This window comes from Ailuropoda melanoleuca, chromosome 17 (assembly GCF_002007445.2).
Source record: "Ailuropoda melanoleuca isolate Jingjing chromosome 17, ASM200744v2, whole genome shotgun sequence".
NCBI lineage: Eukaryota > Metazoa > Chordata > Mammalia > Carnivora > Ursidae > Ailuropoda > Ailuropoda melanoleuca.
Window position 1 is genome coordinate 41,886,781 of NC_048234.1, and position 17,226 is coordinate 41,904,006.

Genomic DNA, 17,226 nt, shown 5'->3' on the forward strand with positions numbered 1-17,226 from the left:
AAAAATAACAACTAGAAAAAGCAAATATAGCAACATGTTGAGGATTTCTACCTCTAGTATATGGGTATGCTCCTTTTACTATTTTCTACTTCTCTATGCATTTGGAAGTTTTGTAATATGAAGTTTATAAAGGGAACATTTTGACCTGTTTTTTCAAAACTGTGTGTTTTAATTCAGAACTGCCAAAAGAAGAAAAAAATGTGTCAAATAACAAATCTAAAACTAACAAGTTTGATGTCCTTTACTCAAGGAAAAACAAACCATAGAGCACTCTTCTGAGGGATTTTGGGCAAGAGCAAATTTTATTAATAGAGATTTCCTTACAAGGCAAAGTAAAAGTTGCCTTATAAGGGTAAAGTCAGCTAGCTAAAGCTGAATTGTGATGGGCGTGTTAGGTGTCTTTGACAATGAGAAGGGTACCGTTAGATCAGGCTGACTTAGGTTTACATTTGTGACTTGGGCCCCCATTTTGTGGGTACACATATACAATTATCTTTACCACATGTAAACAGCTTTTGTGAATAAAACTGAAAAATATAACAAATACCAGGAAATGGAGCCTATCATTAACATGAAAGAGTAGTATCTATGATCCTCAGAGTTTATCTTTCGAAAAAAAGAAAAAGAAAAAGTAAGTTGTTCAATCTTCCATAAGTAATACCTGAAAGTACACATAACTCAATAAAAAAAATTATCATGCAAATTATGCATCTTCTAGGGACACACATTTGCACACTTCTGAAATTAGGAACCAAATTAGGAAGATCAACACATTTTGACTCTTGCTGTATATGTGTTTATACATAACAAAACATACATATATATAAACACACTTTTCTTGGTTGTTATTTTGTAACATAGATTATTTTATATGGCAGTGATAAAAAGAGAGTTTTGATTAGCAAGAAAAAAAGAAAGACAAATGATGCCAGTTAAGTTATCACAACTTACGTGAATCAGGGTATAAAACTTTATTCTGGTGGCACTTTAGAAACTTCAATAAATACCACTTTTCTTGATGAAAAGTTTATAATTAATTAAAGTTCCAATCAGAAGTCTAAAAAAGATTTCTATGTATGTTTTTCTCTTTGACATTTATATATTTTGTTTGTTAAACGAAAAATTCCAACTTTAATGCCAATAAAAACTTCTAGTAATGATCAAAAGAAAACTGAAAATGCATAGCAATGTATCTATATTAACATGTATGCTATTGCTTAACTATTTAAAAACTGATCCTGGTGCAAGACAAGTTCAAGTCCAAGAAGAAAAGAAAGTGAGAAGGTAGTCTGTATTAGAGCTAGGGCTTAAAGTAGGGGAAGGAGAACATTCAATAATTTTGTTAGAACAATGAGGTAGGCACTGGAACATAGCAAGACCATATCCATGGAATTAACATTACAATAAATAACTTTCATAGTGATTCAAGTATAAACAAAAGACAATTTGTAGAATTTTAAAATTTAAATGTCTAAAGTTCCTAAGTTTTTTTTTTTTAAGATTTTATGTATTTATTTGACAGAGATAGAGACAGCCAGCGAGAGAGGGAACACAAGCAGGGGGAGTGGGAGAGGAAGAAGCAGGCTCATAGCAGAGGAGCCTGATGTGGGGCTCGAACCCATAACGCCGGGATCACGCCCTGAGCCGAAGGCAGACGCTTAACCGCGTGCCACCAGGCGCCCCCCTAAGTTCTTTTTTTAATATTCTTTTTTTTTAAATGATTTTTTATTATGTTAGTCACCATACAGTACATCCCCGGCTTCTGATGTAAAGTTTGATGATTCATTATTTGCGTATAACACCCAGTGCACCATGCAATACGTGCCCTCCTTACTACCCATCACCAGTCTATCCCATTCCCCCACCCCCCTCCCCTCTGAGGCCCTCAGTTTGTTTCTCATAGTCCATAGTCTCTCATGTTTCATTCCCCCTTCTGATTACCCCCCTTTTCTTTATCCCTTTCTTCCCCTACCGATCATCCTAGTTCTTATGTTCCATAGATGAGAGAAATCATATGATAATTGTCTTTCTCTGCTTGACTTATTTCACTTAGCATTATCTCCTCCAGTGCCGTCCATGTTGCAGCAAATGTTGAGTATTCGTTCTTTCTGACAGCTGAGTAATATTCCATTGTATATATGGACCACAACTTCTTTTTTTTTTTTTTAAGATTTTATTTTATTTATTCGACAGAGATCNAGAGAGGGAACACAAGCAAGGGGAGTGGGAGAAAGAAGCAGGCTCATAGCAGAGGAGCCTGATGTGGGGCTCGATCCCACAATGCTGGGATCATGCCCTGAGCCAAAGGCAGACTCTTAACCGCTGTGCCACCCAGGCGCCCCAGGACCACAACTTCTTAATCCAGTCATCTGTTGAAGGGCATAAAGTTCCTAAGTTCTTAAAGAATACAAGTGTTTTAAATATAAGGCCTCGGGCACCTGGGTGGCATAGTGGTTAAGCGTCTGCCTTCGGCTCAGGGCGTGATCCCGGTGTTATGGGTTCGAGCCCCACATCAGGCTCCTCTGCTATGAGCCTGCTTCTTCCTCTCCCACTCCCCTTGCTTGTGTTCCCTCTCTCACTGGCTGTCTCTATCTCTGTTGGATAAATAAATAAAATCTTAAAATATATATATATAAGGCCTCTCAGCTCCTTTCTAGGAAACCCTACCTCCTCACTCCTATCCCATGTCTGAGACCCTGCTACACAGCTGAGAAAAACTGGCCTGCGTGTGCTGAGATGGGCCACAGACCCATCGCCCCCCCCAACCCCGCCCTGAACCAGTGCTGTCAATCCAGGTGCAGCACCAGGACGGTTACTAATACATATTCGCAGAGGGATGCTTTGAGGATATAAAACATACTGTTTCTCCTTAAAGTATCATTCACCAGTTTAGCATTCATCTGTAGATCTTGCCTGATTCTGTTATTACTCTGGTGCTCTAATGGTGATTTTTAATTTCCCTCATTAGTCTGAGAAAGCATAAAGCAGCCTGTGACGTCTGGGAGGTGGCCTGACACTGAGAGACAGCCTGGCTGTGAGTGAAAGCTGCCCTGGTGTTTGTCGCTAAACAGTGGTGTTTTCTCGCTGGATGTAAACAATTCACTGAACACAAGCAGACAAGGTCATTTTGTGAGCATTATGATGTAACACAAACAACGTCATTGTTTTACACGAGTAAAGACAAAAACAAGGTTGCTCTGCCACTCTCAAAATACCAAACATCCCCCTCTCAGCTGATACAAGTAACTGTTGCTTTTTTTTTTTTTTTTAAACAACACCCAATCATGAGCAAATTGAACAGCTTTGGAACCAAAGCAAAATGAACTAAAGCTCAAATCCTATAATTCCTTTCTAACACCCTCTTACTGAAACCCTTTATCAGTCCCATGTAATGTGTGCTCTATCTCATTGCAATGACTATTAAAATCTAAATTATTCAATTTGCATGTGTGGTCTGACGGTATTTGGCTGAATTACATTGACATCTTCTATAGTTATTGATTGGCATTCTCAAGGAAGATTTGTCCCTTCTCCCCTATGTACTTATTTATTCAATCACTTGTATTTATCTGTATGGACACATGGAGATTTATTTCACTCCTTGGGCTACAATCCATTAGTATATTTATTATTTTACTGAATATGTGCCATCTTTGGTCTTTGGGAGCTCTTTCAGGCTGGTTCTGTGCCCTTTTTTTTTTCTTTAAATAGGCTTTTTTTTTTTTTGTAGGGCAGTTTTAGACTCACAGCAAAATTCTGTAGAAAATATAAAGAGTTCCTATATACTTCTCACCTCCACGCATGTACAGCCTTCCCCACTACAAACATCCTGCACCAGAGTGTGGTACATTTATTCCACTTGAACCTACAGCGATATGTCATTATTATCCCAAACCCACAGTTTACATTAGAATTCACTCTTGATATTATACATTCTATAGGTTTTGACAAATGCATCCAACATTAAAGTATCATACAGAATAGTTTCATTGCCTTAGCAATCCTCTGTGCTCTTCCTGTTCACCCTTGCCTCCCCTCTAACTCTTGATAACCACTGAATTTTTTTCTGTCTCTGTAGTTTTGCCTTTCTCAGAATTTCATTATATTTGAAATCACGGTGTGAAGCCTTTTCAGATTGGCTTCTTTGACTTAGTAAGCTGCGTTTAAAGTTCCTCCATGTTGTTCCATGACTTGACAGCTCATTTCTTTTTAGCACTGAATATTGTCTGGATGTACCACAGTTTATTTATTCATTCACCTATTGAAGGACATTTTGCTTACTACCAACTATTGAAAATTATGAATAAAGCAGTTATAACCATCCATGTGCAAGCTTCTGCATGGACTTAAGTTTTCAACTCATTTGGGTGAAAACCAAGGAGCATGATTGCTGGATCAAACGTAATGAGTGTGTATAGTTTGTAAGAAATTGCCAAACTGTCTTCCAAAATGGCTGAACCAATTTGCATTCTCACCAGCAATGAATGGGAGTTCCTGTTGCTACTAACATTTGGTGTTGTCAGTGTTTTGGATTTGGCCATTCTAATAGTTATGTAGTGGTGTTTATTGTTGTTTTAATTTTCAACTCCTTGATAACATAGGATGTTAAGCATCTTTTTTTTTTTTTAAGACTTATTTATTTGTTTGAGAGACAGAGTAAGCCTGTGAGCAGGGGGACGGGCAGAGGGACAGGGAGAGAGAATCTCAAGCAGACTTCCCACTGATTGTTGAGTCCCACACAGGGCTCAATCTCAGGACCCTGAGATCATGACCTGAGCCAAAATCAAGAATTGGCTGCTTAACTGACTGAGCCACCCAGGTGCCCCTTGAGTATCTTTTCTTATACTTACTTGTTATCTCTATATTTTCTTTGTTGCGGTATCTATTCAGATACTTTGCCCATTGTTTCATCAGGTTGTTGGTTTTCTTATTGTTGAGTTTTAAGAGTTCTTTGTATATTTTATTTTATTCTTTCTTTATTTTATTTTATTTTTGAAATTATGTGCAATTAGCCAACATATAGTACATCATTAGATTTTGATGCAGTGTTCAACTATTCATTAGTTGCATATAACACCCAGCGCTCATCACAACACATTCCCTCCTTAATACCCATTACCAGGTTACCACCTCTCCCCACCCCCTCTCCCTTCTGTAATCCTGTTTGGTTCCCAAAGTCCAGAATTTCTCATGGTTTGTCTCCCTCTCTGATTTTTTCCTATTCAGTTTTCCCTCCCTTACCCTGTTGTCCTCTGTGCTATTCCTTATGTTTCACATATGAGTGAAATCATATGATAATTGTCTTTCTCTGCTTGACTTATTTCACTTAGCATAATCTGCCCCAGTTCCATCCATGTCGATGCAAATGGTAGGTATTCATCCTTTCTGATGGCTGAGTAATATTCCGTTGTATTTATGAACCACATCTTTTTTTTATCAATTCACATGTTGAAGGACATCTTGGCTCCTTCCACAATTTGGCTACTGTGGACATTGCTACTATGAACATTGGGGTGTATGTGCCCGTTCTTTTCACTACATCTGTATCTTTGGGGTAAATACCTAGCAGTGCAATTGCTGGGTTGTAGGGTGGCTCTATTTTTAACGTCTTGAAGAACCTCCAATTGTTTTCCAGAGTGGCTGTACCAAGTTTGCATTCCCAGCAACAGTGTAAGAGGGTTCTCCTTTCTCCACAACTTCACCAACACTTGTTTCCTGTCTTGTTAATTTTTGCCATTCTAACTGGTGTAAGGTGGTATCTCATTGTAGTTTTGATTTCTATTTCCCTGATGGCTAGTGATGTTCAGCATTTTCGCATGTGTCTGTTGGCCATTTGTATATCTTCTTTGGAGAAGTGTCTGTCAATGTCTTCTGCCCATTTTTTGACCAGATTACTTGTTTTTTAGGTGTTGAATTTGATAAGTTCTTTATAGATCTTGGATACCAGCCCTTAATCTGTAGTGTCATTTGCAAATATCTTCTCCCATTCCGTGGGTTGATTCTTTGTGTTTTTTTTGACTGTTCCATGGCTGTGCAGAAGCTTTTAATCTTGATGATGTCCCAAAAGTTCATTTTTACTTTTGTTTCCCATGCCTTTATTTTTTTTTAATGATTTTTTTATTATATTATGTTAGTCACCATACAGTACATCCCCGGTTTCCGACGTAAAGTTCCGATGATTCATTATTTGCGTATAACACCCAGTGCACCACGCAATACGTGCCCTCCTTACTACCCATCACCAGTCTATCCCATTCCCCCACCCCCTCCCCTCTGAAGTCTTCAGTTTGTTTCTCATAGTCCATAGTCTCTCATGTTTCATTCCCCCTTCTGATTACCCCCCTTTTCTTTATCCCTTTCTTCCCCTACCGATCCTCCTAGTTCTTATGTTCCATAGATGAGAGAAATCATATGATAATTGTCTTTCTCTGCTTGACTTATTTCACTTAGCATTATCTCCTCCAGTGCCGTCCATGTTGCAGCAAATGTTGAGAATTTGTTCTTTCTGATAGCTGAGTAATATTCCATTGTATATATGGACCACAGCTTCTTAATAAGGTCATCTGCTGAAGGGCATCTTGGCTCCTATCATGATTTGGCTATTGTGGACAATGCAGCTATGAACATTGGGGTGCATATGGCCCTTCTCTTTACTACGTCTGTATCTTTGGGGTAAACACCCAGTAGTGCAATGGCTGGGTCATAGGGTAGTTCAATTTTTAACTTTTTAAGGGACCTCCACACTGTTTTCCAGAGTGGCTGTACCAACTTGCATTCCCACCAACAATGTAGGAGGGATCCCCTTTCTCCACATCCTCTCCAACAATTGTTGTTTCTTGCCTTGTCTATCTTTGCCATTCTAACTGGCGTAAGGTGGTATCTCAGTGTGGTTTTGATTTGAATTTCCCTGATGGCTAATGATTTTGAACATTTTTTCATGTGTCTGTTAGCCATTTGTATGTCTTCATTGGAAAAGTGTCTGTTCATATCTTCTGCCCATTTTATGATTTGTTTATTTGTTTCTCGTGTATTGAGTTTGAGAAGTTCTTTGTAGATCTTGGATACCAGTCCTTTATCTGTGGTGTCCTTTGCAAATATATTCTCCCATTCCGTGGGCTGTCTCTTAGTTTTTTTGACTGTTTCCTTGGCTGTGCAGAAGCTTTTTATCTGGATGAAGTCCCATAAGTTCATTTTATCTTTTGTTTCTCATGCTTTTTATCCTGATAAAGTCCCATAAGTTCATTTTATCTTTTATTTCTCTTGCCTTTGGCGATGTGTCGTGAAAAAGGTTGCTCTGGCCGATGTCATAGAAGTTGTTGCCTATGTTCTCCTCTAGAATTTTGATGGATTCCTGTCTCACATTGAGGTCTTTCATCCATTTGGAGTTTATTTTTGTGTATGGTGTGAGAGAGTGGTCAAGTTTCATTCTTTTGCATGTAGCTGTCCAATTTTCCCAGCACCATTTATTGAAGAGACTGTCTTTTTTCCGCCGGATATTTTTTCCTGCTTTATCAAAGATTAGTTCTCCAAAGAGCCGAGGGTCTATTTCTGGGTTCTCTATTCTGTTCCACTGTTCTATGTGTCTGTTTTTGTGCCAGTACCATGCTGTCTTTGTGATCACAGCTTTGTAGTACAGCTCGAAATCCGGCATTGTGATGCCCCCAGCTTTGTTTTTCCTTTTCAACAGTTCCTTGGAGATTCGGGGCCTTTTCTGGTTCCATACAAATTTAAGGACTATTTGTTCCAGTTCTTTGAAAAATGTCCTCGGTATTTTGATCGGGATAGCATTGAAAGTGTAGATTGCTCTGGGTAGTATGGACATTTTAACTATGTTAATTCTTCCAATCCATGAGCATGGAATATTTTTCCATCTTTTTATGTCTTCCTCAATATCTTTCAAAAGTGATCTATAGTTTCTAGGATATAGGTCCTTTACGTCTCTGGTTAAGTTAATTCCAAGGTAACGTATGGTTTTTGGTGTTATTGTAAATGGGATGGATTCCCTAATTTCTCTTTCTTCAGTCTCGTTATTCGTGTATAGAAATGCAACTGATTTCTGGGCATTGATTTTGTATCCTGCCACCTTACTGAATTGTTCTATAACTTCTAATAGTTTGGGAGTGGATTCCTTTGGGTTTTCCATATAGAGTATCATGTCATCTGCAAAGAGAGACAGTTTGACTTCTTCTTTGCCGATTTGGATACCTTTGATCCCTTTTTGTCTTCTGATTGCTGTTGCAAGGACTTCTAGTACTATGTTGAATAATAGTGGCGAGAGTGGGCATCCTTGTCGTGTTCCTGATCTTAAGGGAAAGGCTTCCAGCTTTTCCCCATTGAGAATAATGCTTGCAGTAGGCTTTTCATAGATGGCTTTTATGAGATTGAGAAATGTACCCTCTATTCCTACACTCTGAAGGGTTTTAATCAGGAAAGGATGCTGTATTTTGTCAAATGCTTTTTCTGCATCAATTGAGAGGATCATATGGTTCTTGAGTCTTTTCTTGTTGATATGATGTATCACATTGATTGATTTGCGAGTGTTGAACCATGCTTGCATCCCAGGTATGAATCCCACTTGGTCATGATGGATAATCCTTTTAATGTACTGTTGGATTCTATTAGCAAGGATCTTGTTGAGGATTTTGGCATCCATATTCATTAGAGAAATCGGTCTGTAATTCTCCTTTTTGAGGGGGTCTTTGCCTGGTTTGGGGATCAAGGTAATATTAGCCTCATAGAATGAGTTTGGTAGCTTTCCTTCTGTTTCTATTTTTTGAAATAGCTTTAGGAGAATAGGTATTATTTCTTCTTTGAATGTTTGGTAGAATTCCCCAGGAAAACCGTCTGGGCCTGGAGTTTTATTATTTGGAAGGTTGTTTATCACTGACTCAATTTCTTCATAGTTAATTGGCCTATTTAAGAAATCTATTTCTTCCTGTTTCAGTCTTGGTAGTTTATAGGTTTCCAGGAAGGCCTCCATCTCTTCCAGATTGTTTAGTTTTTTGGCATATAGCTGTTGATAAAAGTTTCTAATAATCCTTGCAATTTCAATGGTGCTGGTCGTGACCTCTCCCTTTTCAGTCATAATTTTAATAATCTCAGTCCTTTCTCTTTGTTTTTGGACAAGTTTTGCCAGTGGTCTGTCAATTTTATGGATTCTCTCAAAGAACCAGCTTCTAGTCCTGTTGATCTGCTGTACTGTGCTCCTGGTTTCTAATTCATTGATTTCTGCTCTAATCTTGGTCAACTCCTTCCTTGTCAGTGGGTTAGGCCTGTCCCTCTGTTGCTGTTCCAGTTTCTTGAGGTGAGAATATAGAAACTGCATTTTAGATTTTTCTATTCTTTTGAGTGAGGCTTGGATGGCTATGTATTTCCCCCTTAGGACTGCCTTTGCAGTATCCCATAGGTTTTGGACCGTTGTGTATTCATTCTCGTTGGTCTCCATAAATTGTTTAATTTGTTTTTTGATTTCCTGGTTTATCGAGTCATTCTTGAGCAGGATGGTTCTTAGCCTCCAAGTGTTTGAGTTTCTTCCAGGTTTTTCCTTGTGGTTGAGTTCCAATTTCAGAGCGTTGTGGTCTGAGAATATGCAGGGGATAATTTCAATCTTTTGGTATTGGCTGAGACCTGTTTTGTGTCCCAGAGCATGATCTATTCTTGAGAATGTTCCATGGGCATTTGAATAGAATGAGTATTCTTTGGTTCTGGGGTGTAGTGTTCTATATATATCTATGAGGTCCAACTCGTCGAGTATGGCATTCAAAGCCTTTGATTCTTTGCTTAGTTTTTGCCAGGGTGTTCTGTCTATTTCTGATAGTGGGGTGTTGAGGTCCCCTACTATTACTGTGTTCTTATCTATATGTCTCTTTATTTTGGTTAAGAGTTGGCTTGTGTATCTTGCTGCTCCCCTGTTGGGGGCATATATATTAATAATTGTCATATCCACTTGTTGAATACTTCCTTTAAGAATAATATAGTGCCCTTCTGTATCTCTCTCTATGGCCTCTAGTTTAAAATCCAGTCTATCTGATATGAGAATTGCTACTCCAGCTTTCTTTTGAGGTCCATTTGCGTGGAAGATGGTACTCCATCCCCTTACTCTAAGTCTGAATGCATCTTTGGGTTCAAAATGAGTCTCTTGTAGACAGCAAATGGATGGGTCATGTCTTTTTATCCAATCTGCAACCCTGTGGCGTTTTATGGGAGAGTTTAAGCCATTTAGATTGATAGAGATTATTGACAGATATGATTTTAATGATGCCATTTCTCTTTAAAGTCTTTGTATCGGTTGTGACTTGCTGCTCTGTATCACTCTTGGGGCCTTTTTACCTTTATAGAGCCCCCCTTAATATCTCCTGTAGGGCTGGTTTCGTGGTTACGAAATTGGTTAATGATTGGCGATTTTGGAACGTCTTTATTTCTCCATCAATTCTGAATGACAGCTTTGCTGGATAAAGGATCCTTGGCTGCATGTTTTTCTCTGAAAGAGCTTTAAAAATGCCCCCCCAAGCCTTTCTCTCATTCCAGGTCTCTGTAGACAGGTCTGACGTAATCCTGATACCTTTGCCTTGGTACGTGAGAAATTTCTTTGCCCTGGCCGCTTTCAATACTGTATCCTTGGATCTAATATTTGCGAATTGCACTATGACATGCCGTGGCGTAGGTTTGTCCTGGTTGAGCTTGGATGGGGTCCTCTCTGCCTCTTGGACACGAATGCTTGTTTCCCTTGCTAGATTAGGGAAGTTTTCAGCTACAATTTGTTCAAATATCTCTTCTAGACCTCTGTTTTTCTCCACCCCTTCAGGGATGCCGATGATTCTGACATTGGATCGTTTCATAGAGTCAGTAATCTCCCGTAATCTACATTCGTGGGCGTGGATTTTTTTAAGACCAGCTTCTATTTTCGTTTTTTCTTCTACTAACCCATCCTCCAATTCGCTAACGCGTTCCTCTGCCTCGGTGACCCTGGCCGTCAGAGCCTCTAGTTTTGACTGCATTTGGCTCATAGAATTTTTAATTTCTGTCAGATTCGCTCTCATTTCTGCCCTTAGGGATTCTATATTCTCAGCAACGCTTTCTCTGATGCTTTTTTCAAGTTTACTCATCATCTTGACCATTGTTGCTCTGAATTCCATTTCTGATAATTGGGATACATCCATATGTATTAATTCTGTGGCCGAGGCCAATTCTGTGGCAGAGGCCACAGACTCATTATCTTTTCTTTGCTGGGGGGGACTTCTCCTTCTCGTCATTCTGATGAAGAGAGATTGCAGGGTTGTCCAGAGCCCAAGTGTTGACTGGGACCCAGGCCGTGCGCCCTTGTTTTATAGAGATCTTAGGGATGTGGGCTTCTTCCTTAAAGAGTTTATTTATTTATTTGAGAGAGAGAGAGACAGTCAGCAAGAAAGGGAACCCAAGCAGAGGAGTGGGAGAGGAAGAAGCAGGTTCCCGGTGGAGAAGCCCGATGAAGGACTCCTTACGGAGCGTTGTGATCACACCCTAATCCGAAGACAGGTGCTTGGTGACTGCGCCACTCAGGCGCTCCGGGTTGTGGGCTTCTTGATTTTTCAGCCTGCCTTCTGGGGGAGGGGCCTGCCTGCAGGTACTCAGAAAACCCTGTTTGGGTAGAGTCTCTGTGTCCCTTGCGAGGGGGGATGGGGATGGGCACCCTGTGAGCCGGTATTTCCGGGCTTTTGTTCTCTGGCGGCTTTCCCTGGCGGTTTGCTATGCCTCTTCTGAGAGAGCAGCAGCGGCTGAAATTCAGCCTCTGTCTCAGAACAGAGGGATCGCGGATCGTTCTCCACTGATGTTCTGGCCACTTTAACTCTGTTTCTGTTGGTGCTGCTCAACCCTGCAGCATCCCGGGCTGTGCGCCCCACACCCGGCGTCCCAGCCCTCACTTCCAGGGCCGGCACGTCTCTGTCCTTTGTGCCCCGCCAGCCGCCAGTCGCCAGCCACCCCGCGCGGGCTCCCGGAGCTCCCCGTCTCAGTCTGATGTCTCGCGGGTGCTGACCGCGAGTCCGCCTGCTCCCCCGTGCAGGTGGCCCTCCAGCCGCCAGCCGCCCCGCGGACGCTCCCGGAGCTCCCGGTCTCAGCCTCGATCCAGTGAGCACACCGGAGCTCCGGAGCTCCGTGAGATGCTTGGTGGTGCACGCTCCCGGCTCACGGACTCAGTCTGCCGTTTCCAGAGTGCGGGTCCGCGGTCCGCCCGCTCCCCGGTGCAGGTGGCCCGCCAGCCGCCCTGCGCGCGCGCTCCTGGAGCTCGCGTTCTAAGTCTGTTGTCTCGCGGGTGCCGTGCGAGTCCGCCTGCTCCCCCGTGCAGGTGGCCCGCCAACCGCCAGCCGTCCCGCGTGCGCTCCCGGAGTTCCCTTCTCAGTCAGCTGTCTCAAGCGTGGGGGTCCCCAGTCTGTCCGCTCCCCCGTGTAGGTGGCTACCGCTTCCCGGCTCCCTGACACGGCGGCTCCCTCCCCCTTCTGTTTAGCTTCTGATATCTGTGCGCGGTTTCACGGCTCCCCGCTTCGTACCTCCATATTCAGCGCTGGAGATGTTCATTTGTAGAGATCCAGATGTATCTTCCTGCATCTCAGGCTGATTCCGTGGATGTTCCTGCTGGTCTGGTACCTATCCAGCTCAACTCAGGGGACCGGCTGAAAAAGGGGTCCCCTACTCCTCCGCCATCTTAACCTCCCTGATAAGGGGTTCTTATTTTTCACTCTGGTGTTATATCACTTTCCAGTAGCTGGTTTATGGAGGCTCCCTCCCCCCCTCCATTTATCTTCCAATATTTCCCCTCAGATTAACTTCTCCGCACCTCCTACCTTGCAAAAAGCAGTAGCTTTTCTGCTTGTAGAGTTCCAGGTATATTTTTTTACATATCAGGCTGATTTTTGTGGGTGTTCAGAATGGTTTGGTAGATATTCAGCTAAATTCAAGGGACCACATGAAACAAGTTCCTCTATTCTTCTACCATGAGACTTACTTTAGATCCAAAGACAAATTGGTTGATGTTGAAAGGATAGAAAAGATATTCTACGCAAACAGTAATCAAAAGAGTGCAGGAGTACCTGTATTATCAGACAATATAATCTTTAAATTAAAAAAGTTTTTTTTCTTTTTTTTAAGATCACTTTTAAATAATAATTTTTATTAGTTATGTTAGTCACCATACAATGCATCCTTAGTTTTGGGGTTTTTTTTTGTTTTTTTTTCTTATAATAATATTTTTTTATTATATTATGTTAGTCACCATACGGTACATCCCTGGTTTTTGGATGTAAAGTTCGATGATTCATTAATTGCATACAACACCCAGTGCACCATGCAATATGTGCCCTCCTTAATACTCATCACCGGCCTATCCCAATCCCCCACTCCACTCCCCTCTGAAGCTCTCAGTTTTTTTCTCAGAGTCCAGAGGCTCTCATGGTTCATTCCCCCTTCTGTTTACCCCCCTTCATTCTTCCCTTCCTTCTCCTACCAATCTCCCTGCTATTTCTTATGTTCCATAAATGAGTGAAACCGTATAATTGTCTTTCTCTGTTTGACTTATTTCACTTGGCATAATCTCCTCCAGTCCTGTCCATGTTGCTGCAAATGTTGGGTAATCATTCTTTCTGATGGCTGAGTAATATTCCATTGTATATATGGACCACATCTTCTTAATCCATTCATCTGTTGAAGTGCATCTTGGCTCCTTCCATAATTTAGCTATAGTGGACAATGCTGCTATGAACATTGGAGTGCATATGGCCCTTCTCTTCACTACGTGAAGGGGTAAAAACCCAGTAGTGCAAGTGCTGGATCACAGGGTAGCTCTATTTTTAACTTTTTAGGAGACCTCCACAATATTTTCCAAAGTGGCACTACCAACTTGCATTCCCACCAACAGTGTAAGAGGGATCCCCTTTCTCCACATCCTCTCCAACATTTGTTGTTTCATGCCTTGTCAATTTTTGCCATTCTAACTGGCATAAGGTGGTATCTCAATGTGGTTTTTTGATTTGAATTTCCCTGATGGCTAATGATTTTGAACATTTTTTTCATGTGTCTGTTAGCCATTTGTATGCCTTCATTGGAAAACTGTCTGTTCATATCTTCTGCCCATTTTTTGATTTGTTTATTTGTTTCTTGTGTATTAAGTTTGAGAAATTCTTTGTAGATCTTGGATACCAGTCTTTTATCTGTAGTGTCATTTGCAAATATCTTCTCCCATTCTGTGGTCTGCCTCTTAGTTTTTTTGACTGTTTCCTTGGCTATGCAGAAGCTTTTGATCTTGATGAAGTCCCACAAGTTCATTTTATCTTTTGTTTCTCTTGCCTTTGGAGATGTGTCATGAAAAAGTTTGCTGTGACCGATGTCGAAGAGGTTACAGCCTATGTTCTCCTCTAGGATTTTGATGGATTCCTGTCTCACATCAAGGTGTTTCATNACCGATGTCGAAGAGGTTACAGCCGATGTTCTCCTCTAGGATTTTGATGGATTCCTGTCTCACATCAAGGTGTTTCATCCATTTGGAATTTATTTTTGTGTATGGTGTGAGAGAGTGGTCAAGTTTCATTCTTTTGCATGTAGCTTTCCAATTTTCCTAGCACCATTTATTGAAGAGACTGTCTTTTTTCCACTTGATGTTTTTTCCTGCTTTATTAAATATTAGTTTCCCAAAGAGCCAAGGGTCCATTTCTGGGTTCTCTGTTCTGTTCCATTGGTCCATGTGTCTGTTTTTGTGCCAGTACCATGCTGTCTTTGTGATCACAGCTTTGTAGTACAGCTTGAAATCAGGCAACGTGATGCCCCCAGGTTTGTTTTTCCTTTTCAACAATTCCTTGGCGATTCAGGGCCTTTTTCTGGTTCCACACAAATGTAAGGGCTATTTTTTCCAGCTTTTTGAAAAATGTCATTGGTATTTTGATCAGGATGGCATTGAAAGTGTAGATTGCTCTGGGTAGCATAGACATTTTAACTATGTTTATTTTTCTGATCCATGAGCCTGGAATATTTTTCCATCTTTCTGTGTATTCTTCAATGTCTTTCAAGAGTGATTGTAGTTTCTAGAATGTAGATCCTTTACCTCTCTGGTTAAGTTAATTCCAAGGTAACGTATGATTTTTGGTGCTATTGTAAATGGAATTGATTCCCTAATTTCTCTTTCTTCAGTCTTATTGTTCATGTATAAAAATACAACTGATTTCTGAGCATTGATTTTGTATCCTGCCACATTACTGAATTGCTCTATAAGTTCTAGTAATTTGGGGGTGGATTCTTTTGGGTTTTCCATATAGAATATCATGTCATCTTTGACGAGAGAGTTTGACTTCTTCTTTACTGATTTGAATACCTTTTATCCCTTTTTGTTGTCTGATTGCTGTTGCAAGGACTTCTAGTACTATGTTGAATAATGATGAGAGTGGGCATCCTTGTCGTGATCCTAATCGTAAGGGAAAGGGTTTCAGCTTTTCCCATTTGAGAATGATATTCGCCATAGGCTTTTGATAGATGATTTTTATGAAATTGAGGAATGTATCCTCTATCCCTATACTCTGAAAGTTTTTAATCAGGAAAGGATGCTGTATTTTGTCAAATGCTTTTTCTGCATCAATTGAGAGGATCATATGGTTCATGACTGTTTTCTTTTTGATGTGATCTATCACACTGATCGATTTGCGAATGTTGAACCACTCTTGCATCCCAGGGACGAATCCCACTTAGTCTTGATAGATAATCCTTTTAATGTACTGTTGGATCCTATTAGTTTGGATCTTGTTGAGAATTTTGGTGTCCATATTCATCAGGGATATTGGTCTGTAATTCTACCTTTTGATGGGGTCTTTGCCTGGTTTGGGGATCAAGGTAATACTGACCTCATAGAATGCGTTTGGTAGTTTTCCTTCTGTTTCTATTTTTTGAAACAGCTTCAGGAGAATGGGTATTATTTCTCCTTTGAATGTTTGGTAGAATTCCCTGGGGAATCTGTTAGGCCCTGGACTCTTGTTTTTAGGGAGGTTTTTGATCCCTGCTTCAATCTCTTCAGAATTAATTGGTCTGTTTAAATCACCAATTTCTTCCTGTTTCAGTCTTGGTAGTTTATAGGTTTCCAGGAAGGCATCCACTTTTTCCAGTTGTTTAATTTATTGGCATTAAGTTGTTGATAAAAGTTTCTAATGATCCTTCCTATTTCATTGTGTTGGTCGTGATCTCTCCCCTTCCATTCATAATTTTATTAATTTGGGTCCTTTCTCTATTCTTCTGAATAAGTCTGGCCAGTGACTTATCAATCTTATTTATTCTTTCAAAGAACAAGCTTCTAGTTCTGTTGATCTGCTCTACTGTGCTCCTGCTTTCTAATTCATTGATCTCTGCTCTAATCTTGATCACCTGCCTTCTTGTGCTTGGGTTAGCCCTGTTCTTCTGTTCTAGCTCAAGCTTCTTGAGGTGAGAATATAAAAACTGCATTTTAGATTGTTCTGTTCTCTTGAGTGAGGCTTGGATGGCTATGTATTTTCCCCTTAGGACGGCCTTTGCAGTGTCCCACAGGTTTTGGACCAATGTGTTTTCATTCTCATTGGTCTCCAAAAATTGCTTAATCTCATTTTTAATTTCCTGGTTTACCCAATCATTCTTGAGTAGGATGGTTCTTAGTTTCCAAGTGTTTGAGTTTCTTCCAAATTTTTCGTTGTGATTGAGTTCCAGTTTCAAAGCATTGTGGTCTGAGAATATGCAGGGAATAATCCATCTTTTGGTTTCGGTTAAGACCTGTTTTGTGNCATCTTTTGGTTTCGGTTAAGACCTGTTTTGTGACCCAGTATATGGTCTATTCTGGAGAAAGTTGCATGTACATTCAAAAAGAATGTGTGTTCTGATGTTCTGGGTGTAGTATTCTGTATATATCTATGAGGTCCATCTGGTGCAGTATGTCATTCAAAGCTCTTCTTTCTTTGTTGATTTTCTGCTTAGGTGATCTCTCTATTGCCATGACTGGATAGTTGAGGTCCCCTATGATTAACGTATTATTATCTATATGTCTCTTTATAGAGTTGGCTTGTGTATCTAGGTGCTCCCCTCTTGGGGGCATGGATATTTATAATTTATAAATATAATTTATATTTATAATTGTCCTATCCACTTGCTGGATACATCGTTTAAGAATAATATAGTGTCTCTCTTGCCTTTGGAGATGTGTCATGAAAAAGGTTGCTTTGGCCGATGTCGTAGAGGTTGCTGCCTAATGTT